General features: G+C 39.8%; 2 protein-coding genes and 1 long non-coding RNA gene across 15 annotated transcripts in view; 1 reads left to right on the top strand and 2 right to left on the bottom strand.

Moving 5' to 3' along the window:
- NEMP2 (nuclear envelope integral membrane protein 2) overlaps positions 1–21,526 on the bottom strand; it is a 360,288-nt gene that overhangs the window by 97,587 nt on the left and 241,175 nt on the right. The window lies entirely within an intron of this gene.
- The window catches only part of LOC145720498 (uncharacterized), a 78,628-nt gene that overhangs the window by 52,604 nt on the left and 4,498 nt on the right, over positions 1–21,526 (bottom strand). The gene's annotated exons all lie outside the window — the stretch shown is intronic.
- The window catches only part of LOC145720496 (uncharacterized), a 33,656-nt gene that overhangs the window by 10,457 nt on the left and 1,673 nt on the right, over positions 1–21,526 (top strand). For 2 of the 9 annotated variants that reach the window (XR_014143452.1, XR_014143451.1), the window contains exons 2-5: positions 7,193–7,279; positions 8,557–8,653; positions 11,497–11,563; positions 18,063–18,304. This is a non-coding gene — a long non-coding RNA (uncharacterized LOC145720496). Of the gene's footprint in view, positions 1–7,192; positions 7,280–8,556; positions 8,654–11,496; positions 11,564–12,745; positions 13,074–18,062; positions 18,305–21,526 lie in introns of those variants that run through there. The other 7 variants (XR_014143459.1, XR_014143456.1, XR_014143455.1 and 4 more) reach the window with 6 other exon arrangements.

Here is a 21,526-nt window from a genome sequence, read left to right as displayed (position 1 = left end):
TATCTGTTTGAGTCCCCGTTTTCAAATTTTTTGGGGTAAATACCCAGAAGTGGAATTGCCAGATCATATGGTAATTCCATTTTAATTTCTTTGAGGAACTTCCATTCTGTTTCCACAGTGGCTGCACCATATTACATTCCCACCAGCAATGCACAAGGGTTCCAATTCCTCCAATTCTTTACCAATATTTTCTGTTTATTTTGTGGGTTTTTTTTTTATAATAGCCATCCCAATGGGTGTGAAGTAGTATCTCATTGTGGTTTTGATTTGCATTTCCCTAATGATCAGTAATGTTGAACATTTTTTATGTGCTTATAAGCCATCTGTAATATCGTCTTTGGAAAAATGTCAAAGTATTTTCCCATTTTTTAATTGGGTTGTTTGTTTTTTGTAGAAGTTCTTTATATATTATAGCTATCAATCTTTTATCAGACATATGATTTGCAAATACTTTCTCCCATTTCATTGGTTGCCTTTTCACTCTGTTGATAGTATCCTTTCATGAACAAAATCTCTAATTCTGATGAAGTTCAATGTATCTATTTTTTTCTTTTGTTGCTTGTACTTTTAGTGTCATAACCCCTGTGCTTTACAGATCCTTGCGCCAAGTCCTGCAGGTTGGGCTCCCCACAGAGAAGACTGAGATGGAGGCTGGTATATAGAGTACACTAGGCAGTGCTCTTGGCATCACCACTTGTGGAAGGGAAGGGAAAGGAGCATGGGCAGAGGGAGAAATTGGGCTGTGACGACATCTCAAGGAAAGCCTCAGCTGATCACCACAGTGAATTCCGAAGCTGAGGAGGACCTTCAGAGATGTCCTTCATTCGTGTGATGGGGATAGCCTTTGTATTTGACCAGTCACTGGATATGGGGTACTACTAGAAGGGGCTATAACCGAGAGTGAGGTAGTTCTCTTGAGCCCAGGCAATTCCAAAGAAGGCTGACAGCTGAGGACTACTGGCCATGAGCACTCCCAGCATCTGGGGAAAGAGGCCTTTATTATTAGAAGGGGATCTGAGTGATCTATCATGCAATACATTCCCAAAGAGGTCTCCTCTTGCCTGCTTTGGTCTCCACCTGTAAAGGGGATCTGGATGACATATCACCACCCACTACAGTCCCAAAGAGGTATCCTCTTGCTTGCTTTGATGCTCCTGGCCCACTTGCACTTTACTATAATTTAGGGAGGCATCTAAGGTCACCAGGAACCCCCAGCCTATTCTTGCTAGGCCCACCCTTTCCCTTCCCTTCTTCACTCTTCATTTTTCAATCCCTGGTCTCTCTCTTCCCCACCTGCACTTCTGCTGAAGACTGCAGTTGAATGTCATGGCCCAGAGTTCTTGCCACCTCAAGCCTTTCATTACTCAAGACATACTGAGCAGAAATGGAAGCAGAAAGTGGTTGCTTAAATCCTGGAGTATGGGTGGATGGGATGAGGGAATAGCAGAGAAACGCTGGGATAAAATACTTAGGCACAGAGAATCCCAGGATGGGAGCTCAGGTGCTGAGGGGGTGGATACTGAATCAAATAAGCAAGTACATGATGAGAAAATTAAGAAGAAAAAGGATGATAGTTAAATAACACGTGACGTTAGGGACACAATAAACATTGACCTTAGTTTTAGATGCTGAAAAAATGGCAAAATGGGAAGAAAAAAAATACAAAGTTAATATTTATGTCTAATTGTTATGCAGTACAATAATTCAGTATATAATAAAATGTGTTAAAACTCATGTGTTAAAATCCTATCTCAAGTTGTATTTGATTAGAAGAGTAAACTCTTAACTACAAATATGGGGCTTCATAAATTGTGGTTCACACTGTATGGAGATTTGCTCACAAGCCCAAAACATCAGAGGGCAGTGCATCCTCTTTTGGACTGCAGGAAACAGTACTTCTGGATCCCTCCTGCAGCCCGTTAGCTCTCACAGATACAAAACCCATGTGCTGAGTTCCTAATCCTAAATGCTGAGACTTGCTTCTCATAAAAATTTCTCCTCAGTAACCTTATCTGTGTACTGCACCTATGTTTTGTGACTTTTTCAAAAAACAAATGCTTAGAATATTTGAATAATTAGGTTTATGAACATTTCGATTCCTAGCCCCTAGGTAACCCACTCCACTTCAGTTTTCATTGAAATCCACACTACCCAAGGCCTTCATGTCATCTGAAGTCAGGCTCCATTTGGAGGTTCAGTAATCTTTTTTACTAAGTATTCCTGAGTAAGTATTATCTATTTGGAAAGGGTTTAGGGCAATCCAGATGGAGAACCAAAATGTAGATTTTATATTCTTCTTTTCCTTTTCTAGTTGTATGGCTCTAAGGATACCAGAATTTCCTCCCACACCCACCCTACCACATCCCACCCCCACTCTCACCCAAAACTAAATTACCCCTATCAGAGAGAGAAGGAATATACACTGATTGAAAACGTTTTCACCTGCATAGAATTTCCACTTGATTCCTATTTAATTTCTGAGTGTCATTTCTAATACTTGCTCTGACCCTATTTGTACTCCAGTCTACATCCTCAGACTAAGAGAACATAACATTTCTCTGGGGAAATTTACTCTGAAAAAACCCCCAAATGCAAATTCTCCAGAAAATAACATGATTATACATCCTTTAAAAACAAGTTGTCATATTTCCCTTGTACTAGAGCCTCATTTCTCTTAGGACAGCCACGTGGGAATTGAATGATTTCTTTAGCTGCATTACAGTTTTATCCTCATCACCATGATTATTGCTATTAAGTTTTGAGCCTACATTTTTATGATTCAATCTTTGAAATGGTTTTTAGAGTTTCATGATCATTTCCTTAATTGTTTCCGTTTTTCAGGCTTTACTATGACATTAGCTATATTGTCCTTTCTTTAAATTGCCTGAAAATCAGAATTTAAATTTTATTATCAAGTAGCTAAATGGAAAATCCCTCTCCTGGGATTCTTAGGGAGGCCACATGAGAAGCTTCCCAGGATATGCTGTCTCATCATAGAGCTAGGTTATAGGCTCAGGATCCTAGAACTAGGTCAGAAAACCCGAGACCTGAGCATGTTCTCCACTCTGCTCACAACTTTATCAGTGTGAGAACTCATCAAGGCTTTAGCAAAATCATCCTGCCTTTCTGCTGCTTTGTCCCCACTGTTTGCTTAGTGTGGCTCAAATTACAAATCCAGTCTTATCTCCTTTTGTCTATCCGTTCTTCACTCTTTGCCAGGTGTTCTAGGCAGTTCCTTAGTTCTTATCGTCAGTTTCTAGCAGTTCTTGGACTCCCCAGGCCAGAATGGAGCACACTACAAATATACCTCTTAGGCATCAATGGCACCTCATGAGAAACACCCAAACTCTCCCACTGAGACCCATAAAAGGTATAGTACCACTGTGAGTTTTGGGGTATTCTAATTCCTTCTTCCACCATCACTCCTTTCCTCCCTTACACCAAGCAGAAGTTCTTAGATAGGAATAATGATCTCATCTTTGACAAAAAGAGACACTTCCCAATTACTAACTTCTAACTTCCTCTATGATTGGGATATAGTGTTATCTGAAAACAGAGGAAGATTCTTTGTTCTTTGTTCTTTTAAAATTCTTATTATCCCCACAATTTTTTTTTCTTCAAGAATTTCATTTATTTGGCAGAGAGAGAAAGACAGCAAGAGAGGGAACACAAGCAGGGGGAGTGGGAGAGGGAGAAGCAGGCTTCCCGCTGAGCAGGGAGCCCGATGTGGGGCTCGATCCCAGGACCCTGGGACCACGACCTGAGCTGAAGGCAGACGCTTAATGACTGACCACCCAGGTGCCCCTATCCCCACAATTCTTGCCTAAAATGTTGGGAGTTGGTGGAATGAAAATAAGCAAAGAATAATCTCTCTTCTCTCAGAGGTAGCAAAGCTGGTTCTCAATTTAAAGAGCAGAATTGGTCTTGCCATTGAGACTAATAGCAACACATTTGTTGCTTGGCTCTGAAAGCACATGAAGTAGACTTTAAAAAAATTTTTAATGTTACGATTTACTTTTCAGATTGTAATTGTCATACACAAATAATGCAAGGCTGAGCAGAGTTAAACCTGGGGTGTGTGCAGGGTCAGTTCCAGAAACATAAGACAAGTGGTGTTTCTATTCTGCCATCTAAGGGAGAGGTTCAGGAGGCAGCCAAGGGCACAACATATTGGTCCCTAGGCATTACACAGAACTACGAACAAGTACTAAAAGTTGAGAGTGAGAGATAAATAATGGCCACTGGGGAAAATGGCAAGCTAATAGGCAATAGGAAGTTGGGAAACAGAGAACAGAAGTTAGGAAAATAGAACCAAAGTCATTCAATTCATTCTGTCCTTCCCTGTCTTCCCTGGCTGAGACTGTTTTTGCCTGGGTGGCCAGTCCTGCTTTGGCTCTTGGGCCTCACCTTCTTAAGGGTACCACTTGACATCTGGCACTTCTTTTTCCAGGATGCAGAGCAATTCTTAATTTGCCAGATCCCCTAAGAACTAAACTCTTAGCTGGATTTGATAATGTCTTTTCTTCTCAGAAGTTTTTTGAGAAGGTTTTCGGAAGTTGACACCTTTACTGACTTCCTACAGCTTATTTTATATAACATCCATGGCATATGTGCTATTGAAATTTGTGCACAAATGTACCGTATCCTTACAACATAAGGATAGTATGGAAAGAAGCTATTATATTTACCTACCACAACCATTTGTTTGCTCTCTTGTGGTGGGAGACAAGAAAGAATGGTTGGAGGACGGAAAAAGAGAGATACACAAAATTTCCTTTTGCAATATTCAGCCTTTTCCAGAAAAAAATATATAACCTATCTCTAGTAGGCATTGTTTCCACATCTTACCACAATACTGAAAAGGACAATAAGTCCCAAAAGAACTTCTAGATCTCATTAGTGTTAGCAATTCAGCCCTGCCCATCAATGGAACCTAAAGAGAGCTATACAGGGAACTTTCTGAACCTGATAAAGGTCATCTACAAAAAACTCAGAGCTAACATCCTACATGATGGTGAAAGACTGGATGCTTTCCCCCTTAGATTAGCACAAAGATAAGAATATCCACTCTTGCAACTCCCGTTCAACACTGTACTGGAGGACCTAGACAGAGCACTTAGGCAAGGAAAAAACAAAACAAAACCAGAAAGCATCATATTGGTAACAGAAAAGTAAAACTGTCTCTATTTGTGGATGACATGATCATGTATATAGAAAATCCTAAGGAATCCACTAAAAAATATTATAACTAATAAACAATGTTAAAGGTTGTAAGACACAAGATCAATATACAAATATCAATATATTTCAATATACTAGCAATTAATAATGTGAAAGTGAAACTAAGAAAACAATTACATTTAAAGTAGCATCAAAAAGAATAAAATAGAAACAAATTTAGCAAAATATGTATAACATTTGTACACAGAAACCTCTAAAACAACATTGAAAGTAAGTAAAGAAGATCTAAATAAATGGGAATACACTCCAGGTCCATAGATTGGAAGACTTGATTATTGTTAAAACGGTGATACTCCCCAAATTGGTCAGCAGATTTGATATAGTACATATCAGAATTCCAGCTGGCTCTTTTTGCAGAAATTGTCTCACACTTCTCTGTTTCAAAATTTACTGCAAAGCCTCAGTAAACAAGTGTAATAGTGACATAAACATAAACATACAGATCAATGGAATATAATTGAGTCCAAAAATAAACCCTCACATTTATGGCCAGTTGATTTCTACAAGAAAGCCAGCCAAGACAATTCAAGGGGACCACTAGGTATCTACATGCAAAAGAATGAAACTGGATGCTGACCCTGAATTGTATAGAATAATTACCTCAAAATGGATCAAAGACCTAAATGTAAAAGTTAAAATTACAAGTCTTAGAAGAAAACATAGGAATAAAATTTTTTGATCTTGAATTAAGTTTCAAGACAACAAAACACAAGCATCAACAAGAGAAGATAATCGGACAGCATCAAAATTAAAAACTTCTGAGCTGAACTTTAAGAAAATAGAAAGACAACCCATAGAATTGGACAAAATACTTGTAAATCAAACATCTGATAAGGGACTTGTACCAGAATATATAAAGAATTCTTAAAATTCAACAATAAAAAGAGAAATAACCCAATTAAAAATAGGCAACAGGCTTGAACAGATATTTCATCAAAGAAGATATACAAATGACCAACAATCAGATGGAAAAAGTGCTCATCATTATTAGCCATTAGGGAAATGCAAATCGAAACCACAGCGAGATACTACTTCACACCTACCAGGATGGCTGTCATCAAAAATTTCGACAATAATAAGTGTTGGTAAGGATATGGAGAAATTTGAACCCTAATTCTTTTTTGGTGGCAATGTATAATGACAGTCACTTTGGAGGACAGTTTCAGTTCCTCAAAAAGTTAAACAGAGTACCATTGACCTAGTAATTCTAGTTTTAGGTATACGTCCAAGAGAATTGAAAACATAAGTCCACACAAAAACTTGTATACTAATATCCATACCAGCATTATTCATGATAGCTAAAAAGGGGAAACAACCCAAATGCCCATCAACTGATGAATGGGTAAACAAAATGCAGTATATCCATACAATGAAATATTTGGCCATAAAAAGGAATAACAATGGATGAAACTTGAAAGCATTATTCCGAGGGCAAGAAGGCAGACACGAAAGGCCACATATTGAACGATTCCTTTTATATAAAATGTCCAGAATCCATAGGGACATAGAGAGTCTATGGCAACTCCACAGAGACAGAAAGTAGATTGGTAGTTTGCCAGGACTTGAGGGGAGGAGGAATGGGGAGTGACTGTTAATGGATCCAGGGTTTCTTTTTGGGGTGTTGAAAATGTAGAATCTGTAGATCATTGTGCAACTTGGTGAATATACTAAGAACACTGAATTGCACACTTTGAAAGGGTAAATTTTTTGGCATGTGAATTATATTTCAATAAACCTGTGGAAGGAAGGAAGGAAGGAAGGAAGGAAGGAAGGAAGGAAGGAAGGAAGGAAGGAAGAGAAGAAAATGAGCTGTACAGAAACTAATCTGTGATGGTTTATTTAGGTCACCATCATCTCTGACAACTTCAATGCTATTAGGTATCTGCATTTATTAGCTTGTGTTTAGTTGTGTTTCCTTCTCTTTCTCTCTTCTCTTCTTTTTAATTTTGAGGCTTCAATCCAAGTCATCCGGCCAAATGGATTCTCAAACACGTGTTTCCAACATATCTAAATCCATGGAAAAGGGATCCAGATTCAGGTAGGTAATTATGACCAAATTCATTTTAGTCACAGATTGACAGGGGGCCTCTAGAGACCCAAACACTTCTCTTTTTCAAACATGGTGACATAAAATTATTAAATTAATGATAGGTCCCTTTTAGTGCCAGGTTAATATCTGAAAATAATAATCAATTTAAAAGTTAGAATGAATAACAAATGTAATGAAACACACATTCAAATGTACCCTGAGGAATGCCCTTTTATATTACCATATTAAGGATATATTTTTTAAAGAAAGAGCTGTACCTGTGGGTGTATAATGATTTTGTGTAGTTATGCAGCACCCTTCCCTTGAATTGTTCAGAATGCTTTATAGCATTTACTTCAGCAATTGTCACAACATCCTTGGGGGTGGCAAGCGTTGTGCTAACAAGCACAGTGCAAGAGCAGGTCAGACAACCAAAGGGTCCGTAGCCGTCGCAAGAGGGCTAGAGCCCAGGGAGGTGTGAAATCCAGACGGTCCATCTCATAATGCCTCACCTACATCTGACCCAAGTGGCACCTCCCTGGACTGATAACCTTTCTAACCAGTGAGGTTTCTGAGTCCCCGTTATTCTGGATATTACAAGTGTGTCAGCCACATCCTAAACAGATGGCCACTATCACATGATATGACTGTTTGGGATGTTAATAAGAATCACATGGCTAACACTTCCTAAAAAAAAAAAAAAAAACTGGATTGGATTTTGAAAATTGGACCTCGGGGTTTTTGTTTGTTAGGTTTCCTGTTTTATTTCCAGAAAAGCACAGGAATATTCAAAATCTATAAAGAGTATTTTGACATGGATTAATATCTACATTTGTTATATGTCACACAATCTGGGAATGTTAGAAGGCTCTATGAAACAAAAATGGTTTTTTTGGATGGCAAAAAATTGAGAAGTCAAGAGCACAGACAGTTCTACTTAACATTTTGGGCCTCAATTTCCTCATTTGGACAAACTAATCTCTTAGGGTTCCATGCAGCTATTTGATTTGCTGATTATATTTTCCCTGGTCATCTCAAAGCTTGGGCAGGGACCTGCATGTCGGGACAGTATCCATCTTATTTACCAGTATATTCCCCATGCTTAGCACAGTTCTTGGTACACAGTATGTGTTCAAAAATATTTTTTGAATAAGCAAACGTCTACAGTATTCTGTTTTAGAAGATTTTCTTTGACTGTGAGGCACTACAGTTGAAATTAAAGTCATCATAACAACCTTTCCCAGGAATTTATCTCTTGTATTGACAACGTGTTTTTATTTTTCCAGATGGTTTTCATTCCTAATTTACTGACTGACTATCCTTCAACAAAAGGATATTATTAAGCTTTGAAGATTTCCAAACACCTCTGGCGAGGGCATTTCTGTAAGTGTTCACGTGTTTCTCTTTAATTTGAAAAGTTGATTTATACTTGCAGTATTTTTGGTATTTAACAAATAACAACATATTTATATTACATCAACGCTTCATTGTTTTTCCTTTAAAAGTTCTTTAAAAAAGACTTTTTTCAACAATCTTTCCTGGTTTTATTTCTCTCATTGCCATTAGTTACCAGCAGTGACTCTCTTCTTTTGATTGCCGGTATTTGTCCAGAAAACTTAGAGGAGATGTCCTGTTTGTCTTTGATTTTTGCTTCCAAAGATGCGCCACTGAAGAAGAGGAACTTCTTATAGAATGCATACGCTTTAGGGGCATCTGTCTCTAACTTGACAAAAATAAAAGAATAAAGTTATGTGTTTCCTTCACACATTTAGAAGCCAGAAATAGATTTAGACGTACATTTTTCGATCTGTGTGCCAACCTAGTAAGTGGAGGGAAACAGACTGCAGGGAGGAGGGCTCCCGCGCCCGCCCCCCCACCCCTACCCCGCAGTGCTTTTCCTCCTCCGTGGGGCCAAGCTGCCTGCAGCCCCACGCGCCGCTCCCCTGCCAGCCTCGCTCTTGTCCCCGCAGCTGTCATGCTGCCTGGTGGTGCTGGGTGTCATGGAAATCACAGCCTCACTGCGTGTCAGAGCTCAGGGACTTTGGGCCGGTTCCTTTTACACCACTGAACGCCTGCTGATTATTGACTCCATTTCAGATTCTTCACATTTCACCATCCAAAAGGGCTTGCAGAAGGTACCGGGACAGCAGACCCTGCTGCAGTATCTTGCGGTCGGTCTCCTGAGAAGGTTCTGGGTGCCCAGAGAGACGGGGTTGATGGGGAAGGCCTGTCTGCTATGGCTCTTTCCCCTTCAAGGAAGGAAGTGTCAGAGATTCCTCAAAGTATAGAGCCCACCAGTATAACATGGTTTGGGCTAAGAGTATATGCAGTATACATGTTTCCTAAGAAAATATAAAATCAGTTTTGTAATGCCTTTCCCCCCAGCCCTGCTATCACACAAAATACTGGGTGAAGAGTGTCCCCGTGGCCTGAGCTGGGCAGATCAGAGTCACTCTCACTGGAGTCTGGAATTGAGACAGAAATGCTCAGCTGTCTGTGCACTGGGGAGCTGTGGATTAGCAGTGTTTGGGGCCATGTGCTCTGAGGCAGTGAAAACATCTGCAGAAAGAGAGAGGGAAATAAAAATAAATTTACAGAGAGAGAAGCAGAGAGGAGAACAAGAGAGAGAGCGTGCTTCCTGGCTTCCTACAGGTTTCCTGGCTCTTGGGTCTAGTCCCTCAGGATACTGGGCTGCCTCCAACATTTGGCCTGAAGTTCACCTCTCTTACATGCAACAAAAAGTCTCCTAAAACATTGACTTCATGAGTGTTTTGACAACAAAGTACAATCATAATCCTTTTTTCAAGTTCAATTATCTGAACTCTCCAGAATCTCAACTACAATGAAGATCCCAGAAGTAATCATACCACATATCCAAGTACTACAAGCTGTGTTTTTGGTCCAGAGGGGTGCAGAGTATCACTCCTAGCTGTGCCTGACACTCCTAACTATCCCCTCCTCAAAAAACAGTCATTCAACAAATATCTATTGGGCAGCAGCTACATATTCTATATCAGGCCAAATGCTGAAGGCCTGAAAGCCATTGAGACAGAGCCCCTGCCTCCTAGGAGCTTTCAATCTAATGGAGAAGTTGGGTAAGTAGAGTGTACTGTATTCCCCTGACGTACGCTGGTGAAAGAATTCAGTCTTCTGTAACATCACTCTCAGTGAAAACCTCAGTGTTGAAAAGGAAATAATAATACTATGCAGATGCTATTTGTTTAGTATTTCAAGAAGCCAAGCATAAGCGTTAGCTACAAAAATCTCAAACATTTTGAAGGTATGACTAACTTAAATTCTTTTGAAGATTTTGGATGAATGTTGCAGGGTTCTAGATGAAGAAGAAACAATGTCTTTCAAGATGCTTACATATCTAACCCAATGAAATAGATTACACACAATTTAACTTCCTTCTACTGGTTGTGTGGAATGGGTCATATAGTACCCCACCAAGCGTGATAGGATCATGTTGGATTTTTGACCAGGTTATCTATGTTGACAGTATAGCAAGGTCCTTATTGTCAAGGAAACAAGCCTTACTTAGATACTTGCAGAGATCAGTTATAATGTCAACTGACGTTAAAAAATTAAATCTTTATATTAATATTTTACTACTTTTATATTGATTATGCATCACAGATCATATGCTGTTTTTAAGTTAATATGGTATTCAGAAAGGCTTATAAAAGTAACTTTCATCTGATTACAAATTAACACATATTTATTGCAGAATATTTAGATAATAGACTAATATGGTGTCACTTAATCCACAAAACCATTTTATTGCCATAGTTATAACTTTCATATTTTAAATTTTTTAGATCCTTCCTTGCTCTATCAGCAGGAAGTCTAACATAGATTCTCCCCAAATTGTCTAAAGGCTCCAGGGGCTTAGTCCAAAGGTGAATAAGGCTGAGTCATATTTCCAGTGCAGGGTTGAGAAGGAATTGGTCTAGACCTTTTCACCAGTGCACAGTCCATGGTATGGGAATGCCCATGATGGTCATGGCCATTGTGCAGACATTGGTGGGGTCTGATCTGGGGCTCTGCAGTTACAGCTCTCTTAAGAGTCCCTCACATACTCATACATTGGGCCAGGATGGCTGTGTCCCAAGGAGATTCCAACTTAGCTGTGTGTTAGGCTTCCTCCAATAGTGCCTAGGCCCTTAGTTTAAGTCAGAACACCAACTTAGGTCTGCCCATTTCTAAAGATAATTTTCTTTCAGGGCTTCATTATTCTTCTCTGATAACGAGCTTTAGCCAGACTACCCTGATAAATCTCAAAAAGTACAGGTGAGTATCTGTCTCTGTCTTCCCAGACAGTCAAAGCTCCATACTCAAATTGTCCAGCTATTTCATCAGGAATCAATTTTATGGTCATTGTAATGTGTGGCAATAGGTGGTCACCACAGAGTAAGTCGACTATATAGATTACAAGGGAAAAAAAAAAATAGAGCGTCTGGCAGAGGGAGAAGCAGGCTTCCAGCTGAGCAAGGATCCCAATGTGGGGCTCAATCCCAGGACCCTGGGATCATGACGAGAGCCAAAGTCAGACGCTTAACCAACTGAGCCACCCAAGCATCCCAACATTTACTTCATTCAAGGCACAGATTGAATGTCACTTCTCTCTGATCTCATCCTCTGGTGGAAGCTCCACCTACTCCGACCCACCCCAATCTGTACTTCTCTAAAGTCACTTATGTTATGCCCTGTATTGTTCTTATTTTTGCTCTTAAGTAAGAATTTCGTTTTACTCAACTTTTTATCCTCCATGTCAACTGCGGCAGTGTTTTCCTTGCAAATAGTGCATACTTGACAAATACTTGTTGGAAAATATATGGATGCACAAGCTATAGAAAGATGACATATCAATTTACTTAGCCCAAATTCTTTAACTTTATTAAAATCAAAATGATAAATGTCAAGTACCTATTACATGTAAGACACCAGGTATTTACAACTTCAAACTTTTCTTAAAATCTACTTGGAAAAAGTGCAGATGTGAAAAATTATAAAGAGTAACAATAAATACCCACATACCCGCCATCCATATTAAGGAAGAACATTGGGGGTTACTCTTTCCAGGTCTTTATGTTTTAACCATATTACACATTACTTATAATGTGTGTTTGCTGCATTATTTAAGATTATTAGATTCTGATGTAGAAAATAAGAGAAACAAATACACAGGAAGAAGAATGAAATTAAGAATCGAAGCAAGTAGCTTAAGAGGCAAGCAAAATTTGTAATATATGTTAAACAAGAAGAAGTTAGTAACCTATGAGATAGGCTAGACATAGATAAAGTAGAGCATTTGCGTAATGAACATAATCAGAAAAGGATTGAAAGAATAAGAGACTCCAAATAGTCATGATACATAAATACATATGAGGCCATGAATCATCAAATATTCATGACACACTGAAGATACATGAGGAATATGAGGCATTTGTTATTATCAAGGTCTTATTTCAGGCAACCATTGGCTCCTCATGTCCTCTGTGCAAGGAATGCAAAATAGAATCCATAGCCGTCCATCAGGCTTATATGTGAGCTACAGCTATCAGCCAGAAGCACGTGATTCCAAGCCTACAGAGCTACTGTGTGTTTTGACTTCAAACACCTTCTGAGTGTTCAACTCTCAATTCTGGTCCTTGCAAACATACCCTTAGCAAGGAAGACAGAAGGGACTGAGGACCAGGTAGTGTCATCCTTCTACCCTGCCTACAACATGTTTTAAATGTGTTAACCTAACCTATCTTTTCACCTTGCTTCTTGCTGTGTGTTTTCAATTGATTTAATAAACCAGGTGATTTAAACACCTTATTTTGGTCCGTAAGCCTTTCTGTTTTGTAATCTCTTGGATAGCTTGCTTGTTACTGTACTTAAAGACTTCCATTGTGCAAAGGTAGTTTCCCACACAACAACAGTATTTACAAGTTTTAATCTGGATATAAATGGCATCATATTGTACATATTCATCTGCAATGTGCTTTTTTACTCATTATCATATTTGTGAGAATCTTCCAGAGACATATGTAGATCTATTTCATTTATTTTCACACTATATCTACTATATGAATATGTCACAATTTGTTCATGAATTCTTCCATTCATCTAATGTAGGCTGCTTCCAATTTTTTACTATTGCAATCAAGGCTGCTGTGAATATTCTTGTACATATCTTCTTAGGTACATAACTCCTTAGGATGATCTCAGAATATAACCAAGAGTGCAAATTTCTGGGTCAAAGAGTATGCATATCTTTAACTTGACTAAATATTGTCAATTGCTCAACAAAGCGATTGCTTCAATTTATACTCTTATCAGAAGTATATGAGCCCCTATGTTCTTAATCCTAGCCAACAGTTTGTGTTGTCATACTTTAAAATTTTGGCTAATCCAATGAATGGAGGCACTCTGGTTACAAAGAAGTAATAACTGTGACAGTTAAAAAACCTTATAGTATTCTTTCAGTACTTCAATTATGAGGAAAAAATATGTGCAAATTTTGTCTATTTTTGAACTTTCCCATTCTCTGTTTAAGGCCAAGTAAAGTTTCCCCTTTTTCTTTCCAACTCCATGAACACCAAAGAAAAAACAACTTTGCAACAAAATTTGCCATTTTTTTCCTGTAGGGAGTAGGGTTGGGAAGAATACCACGTTGGTTGCTTTATGTCACAAAAGTATCCCTCTGATTATAAAGGGGCACAAGAACAAGAACTTAGCTGTATCCATGCAAATCAGCCATCATTAAGCATATGCCACAATGATAGTGGGTCAGTAGCTGAACAACTATTACTCATAGGCTGAGAATGCATTCACTTAAAAAATTCTAGAAAGTTGCTCCTTGTCCCACAATACCTATCATAAGGGCTTCTTCCATGCCTTAAATTAGACTATTATAACGTACTGGGAGTCAAAATTTTCATACTTAAGAAACCTCCCAAAGAAACTATATCTCAAAAAATACATTTAGTACTTAGAAATCGCTAGCACCTTTATTTGTCACATCTCTTTCAAAAGCACAGATGGATGGGACACAGGACCTGTAAGTTCTATCGGATTTAAGATGGAGATCACCCCCAACATCTTCCTCTCCCTAAACTAGCACTTCCAGACAGGCAAATCTTTGTTAATTTCTTGCTTAAGCCTTTTGGATCACTCCCCAACAGCCCTAATGTTCTCAAACGTGGTCTAGGGGTCCCTTTTGCCTTTGATCCTCTAACAATTATAATTGTTTAAAAAAATGCAAATTCATTAGTCCCAGCCCAGGCCTACTCAATCAGAACGTCTGAGCCCTGGAATTGCGTTTTCTATAAATTACCCAGCTTGATTTTTTTCTTTTTTGCGATTGAGAAATATAACACACATTAAGTACTAAAACCAGAAATATGCAGTTCAATAAATGATTACAAAACACCCATATAAATGCCCAGCCAGCGCTTCAGAAGACACCCCCCCGCCCCCACTTCGGGGCACATGCGTGGCTCAGTTGGTTAAGCATCCAACTCTTGGTTTCAGCTGAGGTCATGATCTCAAGGTTGTGGGACCGAGCCCTGCGTTGGGTTCCATGCTCAGTGGGGAGTTGGCTTGAGATTCTCTCTCCCCTTCTCCCTCTGCCCCTCCCCCTACTCACGCACACATTCCTGCTCTCTCTCTCTCTCATGAGTAAATCTTAAAAAAAAAAAAAGCCCCCCTCATTCCCCTTTCAATCCTGCCCCTCTTCCCAACTATAACTACTAACTTGCTGTCTAGCACTAGCAGCTTGATTTCTGCACGCACTGAAGCAAGAACTACAGTGACAGGATACAATCCACACTGCTTCGTGTGCAGGACTTGGTCTTGCAACCTCATCTTCTGCCTCTGCCCTCTTCACATGTCCTTCCCAAGTCTTTTGGAACCAGTTATGTTTCAGTTTACAATTACTGCCCTCAGTCAATGCTCACGCTTCACGTGGTTTCACTGCCTCCAGACTTGCTGGGGAATGCCTGTACTTCCTGAGTCTTTCTAGCAAATTCGTCCTTCAAGACCTGTCCAGTTGTCACTTTCTTATAAGCTTCATGATGTTTGTCCCTCTGCCCCACCCAAGGCAGAACCATGAGTCTTTCCATCGTGACTAGGAAGATCTTCTATGTGGAGTAACTATTCTTTTACACGTCGGGTCGCCTTCCTGGACTGGGAATTAGGGCAGAGAATTTTTTTTCAATCCTCTGGAGCATGTAGGCTTAGTGTGTGTGCCTCAGTAGGTGCTTAATTGTTGAACAAATGAATAATCTCCAGGTATGAACACCTGTGGAAAAGGAGCACACCGCAACACTAACACGTCCAGGTCTGTCTGGATCGGATGACGTTCTTCCTTCAGGAAGTAACCTCCAGCGTCAGGAGAATACTGGGTGCCAGAGAGGAGGGCGAAACCAGTGGGATGAAATGCAAAGAGAGAGGCGGGAAGCTAGAGTGAGGTTGCCTGCAGAGCCCTGAGAGTAAGGAGCAGTCAGACCACTCCAGGCAGTCTGAGGGCGGGGGTGGGTGGTGGCAGAGGGGTGGGGGGGTGGTCTCCTTCCTTGCCTGAGTTCCCCCCCACCCCTTTTTTCTTCGACAGGACTTCTAGTTGTTAGACTGTTGTGCTGTGTGGGAAGCCTAGATTGTCCAGGCTTCTTCACAACACCTTTTCCTGCCTCTGAATTGTCCCCAGACCGTCCACCAGCTTCTGAATGTCGACTCTTGCTTGAGAAATGCCCCTCATGAGTAACCTGCCTTTTCTTGACCTTAGCATACAAGGAAGGTAGAGCATTCAGTTCTTCAAAACTCCTACCCATCCACAGTATGTGTGAGTAGGAGTGTAGGGTGAAAACGAGACACACAGAGGGGCCTTGTGGAACTGCCCTGGTGCTCAGAGGATCTGGATCAGAAGTACCGGGCAGCCTGCCACGGGAATCCTCACAGCGATGGAAACAGTCCTTACACAAATGAGCCTCAACTGTTAGGCACGCTGAGAGGTCGCAAGAACAGGAATGAGAAGAATGACTCAAATTTTACATAATCCAGAAAAGATACTGTAAAATAAAATTTTAAAATCTATCAAAAAGTAGTCTGAAAAAGAGCCACTGCCATGGCTGGATGGATCCCTGGGATGCGGGTAGGGGTGGCTTTCAGTTTGGAGGTGATCAAGGCCAGCACAGAGCTGGCCTTCCTGGGAGATAGGTGTGTTTGTGAAATGCAGGAAGGCTGGGGCCCTGCCCACTGCACTCTTGCAGATAGTGGGCCCCTCTGTCCTCCCCTAAAGAACCACAGTTGCCTACAGAAGGGTCTCGAGCAGCACTGGACCAGCACTGTACATGGTGGGCCCAGCTTTCTGCAGCAGAACAGGGGCAGTGAGAAACAGTGACATCAGAGGCTGCTCAGACACCAAGTCTGTCATTCTTTGGATGTGGAAGCCCAGATGAAAGAAATGAATACCACTCTTTGAATTACTGTGCAAAAGCCCTGGGATTGTATAAGTCTCGGTAGTAGGGGCAACCACAAGTAGATACATGCTTGAATGATTAATCAGAAAAAAAAACCAAAGAGATATGACTGTATTTGTAATATGAGATTAAAGCAGTTCAAGCAAGCTAAACCTCTATCTCTACATCTATCGGACACGTGGAAGACTCTCAAGACATAATTATACAGGATGGATTACATACAAAGAGCTCAACACATATTTGCTAAATAAGTTCTTGATTTTTGTTGCCCTCTTCAATTTCATTTTAATTTTTATTTCATTGTAAACTGCTTTTGAAGCAGAATCTTTGTTAAAAATAACTCTTAAATTTTCCCCGATTTTCAAAGTAATGCATGTTTGTTGCTGAAATTTTTGAAAATTAAAAAAGCATAAAAAATTAAAATGACCTATAATACCATCACCCAGAGATAATTATGCTAACATTTGGTAAACGTCTTCCCTTATTTATTTAGGTAGAGAGATTACGGATTGCCTTGCTGTTCTATTTTGACTAGTAACATTATATCATGAGCATTTCCCAATATTATTCAATTGAATATTTTCCATCATATTGATGTGATATAACTTAAGTAATCCATTATTTTGGATGTTTTGGTTTTCAAATTTATAAATAATGTTGTGATTAATATCCTCTTCTTAAGTGTTTATAAACTTAGGATAATATCCTAGAAGTGAATCTGTTGGATCAAATAAAATGAATACTTTGAAACTATTGGTTCAATTTGCTAAATTGCCCTTCTAAAAGGTTGTTTCCCTTTTTACCAGAAATGTGCATAAGAGCTCCTAACCTTACCAAGAGCAGGATGATTTGGAAAATTTTATTTAAGGAATATATTTTATAGCTGGAAACAACTCTCACTGTCACTATTAGAGATGTTGTTTCAGTAGGAAATGAAAAAATATAGCAATAGATAGAAAACGAAGAAATCACGGTCCTTATATTTTTTGACTTCCATAAATTATTGCCAGTTCCGGGCAAGGCGACGCTCACACTGTATAAATCTGGGTGCGCACAACAATATAATTCAAACCACAAAGGTGTAATTTGGAAATTACATGTGAACAGAATGATGTCTGATTTACTTTTATTTCAATAGTTTTAAATCTCTTATTGTTCAGTACAAGCATTGCTCCTTCACTGTGTCTGCTCCTAGAAGGCAGTTAGTGTTGAGTACCTTGTTGTGACAAGTAGCCCAACTCATTAACACACTCAATTTCTTTATATCTAAACTAGCGCATGGTGGGTATTTTTTGAACCTGTTCTGCTTTTCTTTCCTTTTTCAGATATATACATGTACCTGATATATATGCCACCTCTCCCAATGCAACTAAAAGATAATATACAGGTGAATGTACAAGTGAAGAGAGAGCAGGATCACCACTGTTTCTCTGTCCCTACTTCCTGAGGATCCATCCCAAACGCTCCATCCCATCACTGCCATTTGTCTCAGGTCAAGAGCACACTTTTGTGGAATTTATATGCAGATGATCTCTGTCTCTTCTTTGTTCTTCTTCAGGAGAGTCAGGTACTTGGGTAGTTTTCCTTTGTTTTTTGCTTCCACTTCTTTCAGCATAGTTATGTCCACTCTAGTCAGCTTCTCCCAAGTGCACAGTTACTTTCTGTCTCTTCCTCTCCCTCTACTTTCTTCCATCTCTTGCCCGCTTACTTCAAGGAAGGCTCTCTACCTTCACATGCTATTCCTATTCCCTTCCTCCTTTCATGAGCTGGAAAAAGCCCTGCATCTTGGCTGCCACGTCACACACTTTTGGCAAGGAAAAAACCAAAATCTTTCAACCACCCTCATGTGTAATGCTTAAAAGAGGTGCTCTAGCTGGTGGGTCCTCTGCCTGCAGAGTGTAGGCCTGAAGAAAGAGAGAAGCTAGGAGAAAGGTGGAAGAGGGAGTATAGACTTGCTAGAATCTCAGCCAACTGGGTGGAGAACAAAAGCCAAACATGGGACTGTGAGGAACAAGAAAGCCCAGAATAAGGTGTGCAAATGAAAGATGATTTGGATAAATTCTAGAGACTGTGAGCAGAATATTTTTCACCTACTCTCCACCCCCTGCTTTGTGTAGTTGGCTGGGAATTATTAGTGGCCAGTGTCTTAGTTCATTCAGGCTGCCATAACAAAAATACCACAGACTGAATGGCTTGAACAACAAACATTTATTTATTTTTTTTTAAGATTTTATTTATTCATTTGAGAGAGAATGAGATAGAGAGAGCATGAGAGGGAGGAGGGTCAGAGGGAGAAGCAGACTCCCTGCCGAGCAGGGAGCCTGATGCGGGACTTGATCCTGGGACTCCAGGATCATGACCTGAGCCGAAGGCAGTCGCTTAACCAACTGAGCCACCCAGGCGCCCAACAAACATTTATTTCTTCACTATCTGGAGGTACAAGATCAAGGTACTGGCACTGGCAGATGATTTGGGGTCTTGGAAGGAGCCACTTTCTGGTTCATAGATGCTATCTTCTTGTTACGTCCTCAGGTGTTAGAAGGGGCAAGAGAACTCTTTGGGGTCTCCTTAATAAGGACACTCTCTGGGGCGCCTGAATGGCTCAGTCGGTTAAGAGTCTGCCTTCGGCTCAGGTCATGATCTCAGGGTCCCAAGATCAAGCCCTGTAATGTGCTCCCTGCTCAGCAGGGAGTCTGCTTCTCCCTCTGCCCCTCACTTCTCCTGCTCTTTCTCTCTCAAATAAATAAATATCTTAAAAAAAAAACAGTCAGATTAAAAAAAAAGGACACTCTGATTGATAAGGGTCTTACCCTCATGACCCACTTCCTAACAGTGGGGATTAGCATTTCAACAAATGACTTTGGTGGGTGGGGGCCACAGACATTTAGTTCATCACAACCAGGAACAAGTGGACAGTAGTCAGTGTTGTTGAGACCTGAAACAGTGTTACGGAACAGTTAACTATACAAGTCCTGCACAGTGGATGCCAGAGAAGGGAAAAGGTGGGAGAAGCGACAGTAGCTGAGCTGTAACCACTGCTGCTAGAGAGGACAAAGGAGGAAGAAAAACCAGGCCCAATTCCTTAAAAAGTGTCCAGAAATTGTCTTTGCAAAATTTTCCTTACATGCTCTTCTATCTTAAACACAAATTTTTAAAATAAAACCAAAATTACTCCTCATTCAATTAAACGTTTGGCTGTATTTACTGTTCAATATTATATCAGTGTTTTTTTGCTGTTCGTATTAGCAATGTATAGTGTAAATGTCTTTATCTGCAGAAGTCAACCAACTGTGTTAGATGACTTCTAAGATCCTACCTGGTCACCGCAAAGTCTGTAAATTCTGTATTTTCAATAGCATTTTACAAGCATTTGTAGCCCATGCTGGGAATCTATCTCATTCCTTTTTGTCACCCCAATAGGGATGGCAATACAAGTTAAAAATAACCAACTTATAATAAGCTATTAGAACTAAACTAGTTGTATGTTGAATTTCTGCAAAGTATTTGAACTATTATGAATATACACAAGAGGCTGAATTAGGTGAACGTCATAATCCTTACATCTTAAAATTCTACAGTGTCATAAAATGCAGTGTCTGAAGATACGCATTTTTTTTTTAGAAGAGCAAGTATTTTTAGAGTCATGGCTCTTGAAATGATCAGTATTAAATACATTCTTACCAGCTTACCTTTAAGAAACTAGTTTATAATTTCAGTATTTTAAAGTATTCAAATCTCCATACGTTTAAAAATCTACTTAATCTACAACAGACATCCAAAGCTTTAAATTTCATATTGCAAAATAAGGGTAATTTTAATTATATTTCTGGTAATATGAATATTATACATGACTCAGTTAATTGAGGGCCACCACCACATAGAGTGGAAAATTCGTTAAGTATAGAATTGTTCTGAGGCGGTAATAGGAGAACCAGAGGATACCATTATATTCTTGTAGGTCATAAGCCATAATATTATTCTTTCTCTCCCCTAAGAACATTTTAAATCTATTATGAATTCTTTTGTTTTGAATCACTGAGGCATTTTAAAGTAGGAAATCTTTCTGAAAGTAATAAATTAATGCTCTTTCAGTGAAATTTTCACTCAAATGTCAGAACCACTACCAAATTTGTACTTTTTTTTTTACTAAAAACTTTTTTTTTTTTTAAAGATTTTATTTATTTATTCATGAGAGACAGAGGGAGAGAGAGAGAGAAGCAGAGGGAGAAGCAGCTCCCAAGGAGCAGGGAGCCCGATGTGGGACTCGATCCCAGGACCCTGGGATCATGACCTGAGCCGAAGGCAGACGCTTAACCATCTGAGCCACCCAGGCGCCCATTTACTAAAAACTTTTTTAGTTTCATAATGTGGAAAAGGTTTTGTCCAAAGAACTCCTTATTTTTGCAAATGTACCAATCACTTAAGTATTTTTTTTAAAGATGTTATTTATTTGAGATAGAGAGTGAGAGAGAGCGCACCAGGGGAGGAAGAGGTGGGGAAGGTTAGAGGGAGAGGGAGAAGCAGACTGCTTCTGCTGAGCAGGGAGCCCAAAGTAGGCCTCAATCCCAGGACCCTGAGATCATGACTGGAACTGAAGGCAGACGCTCAACCAACTGAGCTACCCCAGGCACTCCTGAAGTACTTTTAATAATAATATTTTAAAAATCCTGGCACCGCCTGGGTGGCTCAGTCGTTAAGCATCTGCCTTCGGCTCGGGTCATGGTCCCAGGGTCCTGGGATCCAGCCCTGCATCAGGCTTCCTGCTCGGTGGGGAGCCTGCTTCTTCCTC

This window comes from Leptonychotes weddellii, chromosome 3, assembly GCF_054177405.1.
Source record: "Leptonychotes weddellii isolate Sample4059 chromosome 3, ASM5417740v2, whole genome shotgun sequence".
Taxonomy (NCBI): Eukaryota; Metazoa; Chordata; class Mammalia; order Carnivora; family Phocidae; genus Leptonychotes; species Leptonychotes weddellii.
This window is presented reverse-complemented; position numbering and strand designations above follow the sequence as displayed.